The 3,925-nt window shown below is 38.7% G+C and overlaps 1 long non-coding RNA gene across 1 annotated transcript; it reads right to left on the bottom strand.

Moving 5' to 3' along the window:
• Positions 1-2,191: 2,191 nt before the first annotated feature.
• LOC125727730 (uncharacterized) lies at positions 2,192-3,279 on the bottom strand. The gene is made up of 3 exons (XR_007388828.1): positions 3,183-3,279; positions 2,649-2,695; positions 2,192-2,492 (listed from the first exon to the last, which is right to left on the bottom strand). It is a non-coding gene; the product is annotated as an uncharacterized LOC125727730 (long non-coding RNA).
• Positions 3,280-3,925: the final 646 nt, after the last annotated feature.

Genomic DNA, 3,925 nt, shown 5'->3' with positions numbered 1-3,925 from the left:
TGCTCAGGGACTAATGTGGTAGAACTAAAACAGAGACAAATTGGACGGTGTTTCAATTGTGGGAAAATGAGACAAAGCAGGCAGAGGAGATGCGGGTGGCAAAGAAGCATGAGATAAGGAATGCAGAGAATGTGGATGAGGGTGAGACTCCTGTGAAAACTGTGTATTGAAAATTAGGGCCATAGTATTGTCATCCATCCTGTCAGGGTATGGAAATACACTGAGGGTAAATGGCCTAATGCAGGAAGTGTCTTAATCCTATAACATCCAGCTGATTCAGGCTGTGGGGGACAGTGTAGTACTGCACTCTTCTGGCTGGGACCTTGAATAAATGAATGAATGTTACATTTATACAGCCCTTTTCTAAGATACACAAAGAGCTTTACAGAAGCACTGGGGAGCCACTTCAACCCAAACGTGAGGCAGCAGGAGAGGGGGCCCAGGCAGAGAGAACAGCCAACAAGACGGGTGCTTCCACAGACAGGACGGGGGCCCCGGCAGACCAACGCTGACGACTCCTGGGACCAAGTCAACAGAGCAGCTGTCGTTAATTTTAATATTCCTATAATATTCCTCTGTATGTAATATATTCTTATTTTTTGTTTCTATTATTACCCTATATTTATATATACATCCATTTCTTTTACATTCATAATGATGTTGTTTGTTGTTTTGTGCCCCACTGCTCTTGTAACAAGCCTCAGTCTTGACTCTCCCTTTTAAGGTCTTGGCCTTAAATCACACTCGATATAGGTGGTGTCGTCCCCATCACCCTGACCAGGATACATGCTGTAAGATTAATGGATGGTGTTTATCTGTGTGATGAAAAAGAATGTGAATAAAACAAAAATGTACCATTATAAATGGGAGCCCTAGGATGTGTGGTGGTTAGAGATGTGGACTGATGAGAATTTTGCTTTTCTAAAGTTCTGTTGTGAAAACTGTACATTCCGTTCCATGTACAGTAGTGATATGTAGCAATCATGTGCTCCAGTCAAATGTCCAGCTGCATGAATAATAATGGTGGCTTGTTTGGATAAAATAACTTAGGCTGAATACTTGAAAGCGTGACCTGGGTGAGGTAGAGAGGAAACAGGGTCTTACAAGAAGCAGATATTGTTCTGTCTGTGTGGTTTTTACTCTTTGCAAAGTGAGTCCAGCACAGTGCAGTCAGTGGGTCAGTCTTCCTGAGCTGCATCTAACCAGTGGAAACATCTGCAGCACTGCAGAGAAGCACTCAGCAGACAAACAAACCCAAACAGCTTACAGCTGTATGTCACTTTTGGACAGAGGTGGACAAAGTACACAACTTCACTACTTGAGTTAAGTATAGATACTCCTCGTCAAATAATACTCAAAGTTTTTCAGTTAATTTTTTACTTCAGTTAAAGTACTGGAGTATTTGCATCTAAAAATACTTAAGTATTCAAAAGTACATTATGTTTTAAATGCAAGACATTTTTCAGAACCTAATGACTCCTGAACACCCCACTGAATACACTGACTGGCTTGTACATCTTGTAGAATAAAAAGCTTGTGGAATATGATACAATGACTATAGAAACACAACTGACATAACAAAAGTACAGCCATTGTCATTTTCATCTTATTTAACACCCCCCACCCCACTCACACAAAAGAGCATGGTAGTGTTCTTACAGAGCCGTAGCAGTGTGTGTGTGTGCATGTGTGCATGTGTGTTTGTGTGTGTGTGTGTCTATGTGTGTGTGTGTTTGTGTGTCTGTGTATGTTTGTGTGTGTGTCTATGTGTGTGTATGTTTGTGAGCCAAGTAACAAGACAGGGAGCAAGAAACAAAACTCCTCTTTCTTAATTATCCACATCGTTATTAACGACACAGGTATATATACAGGTACATATACAGGTACATGTATATACTCAAAAATACATCCAGAACACACAATTAAATGAAAAACGTAATTTAAGAACACTTGAAATTTTCATTCAGTTTCTTTCATCTGTTTAATATAATCGATCAGTCCCTGTGCGTTTGCCCCAAACCATTCAGCATGGTACACAAGGGAGACAAGTAAGCATGTGTGACATCAAAGAACTGATTGCAGCAACTCAGCCTTTCCACAACATTAAAGCCGCTTATTCCCCCCCATGCCATGAAGAAATAATCTCTGTGGCTCCCCTCTCCCCCTCCCTCAGCCCCCAGTCTGGCTTGAACATTTGCACTTCCAGTAAAAATGCGCCCCAAACACACTGACACCAAACTCAGCACCGGTGCTCCGTAAAATCCCGTGATTCAGTCTCAGAAGCACTGGCTCCCCTGCCCTCCTCTGAACATTATTAAAGCTACACCCTGAACACTCTGTGTGACTGACATGAATGAGAAGCATCTTTATTCATAATCTCTGTAGCGGAGGTCAGAATACAGAGTGTCATTATTCCCGTCTTTCTTCTGTCTCCTGGGTTTTGGCTTCTTAAGGTTCAGGGCAGCGTAATTCAGTGTGTCCTCGTCATGGCACTGTGGAGACAAAGATGGCAGAATTGGATGGATCAAATCGGTTTGCTATTACCTATTTTCACAAATAGCACTTAAAATGCTGATCCCAGGATGGAAATCAGTCTGAGGTTCATTTGTTTTACTGACGATTTGTAATTTGAAATATTTATTACATACTTGCTTGCGTGACCATTCCACTTTTGATATATCACTGTTCTTTTCATCTGTTTAAAATATATAACACATCAATATATTATTTAATTTCGCACGGTATCATACCGTGGTCAGATAACATTCCGAATTTTCAAGCAATCAACATCCTTTTTGTCTCAAAAATGAAAGTAAAAATGACTTCTGTCAATTTAAGTGTGCATGTTTGGATACGTGTCATTTGTTCTCATATATCATATATAATAAAATTGCTATAAAGGAGATCTTGGTAATAAAAGTTATTGATATGCAACTTATTGCAACATGTATATTTCAATAGATTTTGCAAAATATGAAAGATATAATACAAAAATGTAAATCTTACAGTACAAAAAGGTTTATATAAATAAGGTGAGATTTAATAATGGATTTTAAAACTGTATTACCTGCAAGAGTGGTTTTAATATGAAAATGTTATCTATCATAAAACAATTTTATATTTCTATAATTTGTTAAAATCTACATTTTGTCCTTCTGAGTGCATAAAGCCGGGCAGCGTACCTGCACAGTGTGTACAGGTCAGTTTACATCTTATACAAATGAGAGCAACGTTCAGAATAATGCTGCAAGATAAAACTATCAGCAAGCCAGAGTGAAGAGGATCCAGCAGCTTCTGAAAGCCTGTAACAAAGAGATAGATTTCAGCATAATGATATAGAGACACATTTCCCATTTGCTTACATTACATTAGTTAAAGATCAAATCGATAACACATTACAGCAGTTGTTTTGTAAATAGTCCATTTTTAACATGAACTTCTAGTATTTTGCATTTTAACAATTTATATTAATATTTGAAATAATTATTAAATTAGGCTCCGGACCCCCCGCGACCCAATAGGATAAGCGGTTTGGAAAATGGATGGATGGATGGATATTAATATTTGAAATAATTATTAAATTAGGCTCCGGACCCCCCGCGACCCAATAGGATAAGCGGTTTGGAAAATGGATGGATGGATGGATAATTATTAAATTAACATCTGTGTAATTTAATTTAAGCACTTAAATTAGAAAATTCATTACATTAAAAAAAGAAATAAATGTCTTAATAGCAGAATAAGCTAAATAAAACTTTGAAGCAGATATACTCTCCACACTGGGTGCTACCATCTATATCCAGCTGTGTGCCGTTCCCAAACAGCATCTCCCCACACTGGGTGTTACCATCTATATCCAGCTATGTGCCGTTCCCAAACAGCATCTCCCCACACATGGCCACAGCGCAGTAGTAAGTCCCAGCAT

Source organism: Brienomyrus brachyistius, unplaced genomic scaffold (assembly GCF_023856365.1).
Source record: "Brienomyrus brachyistius isolate T26 unplaced genomic scaffold, BBRACH_0.4 scaffold114, whole genome shotgun sequence".
Classification (NCBI taxonomy): Eukaryota; Metazoa; Chordata; class Actinopteri; order Osteoglossiformes; family Mormyridae; genus Brienomyrus; species Brienomyrus brachyistius.
Note: the sequence above shows the minus strand (reverse complement) of the source record. Positions and strands in the feature narration are given on the sequence as shown.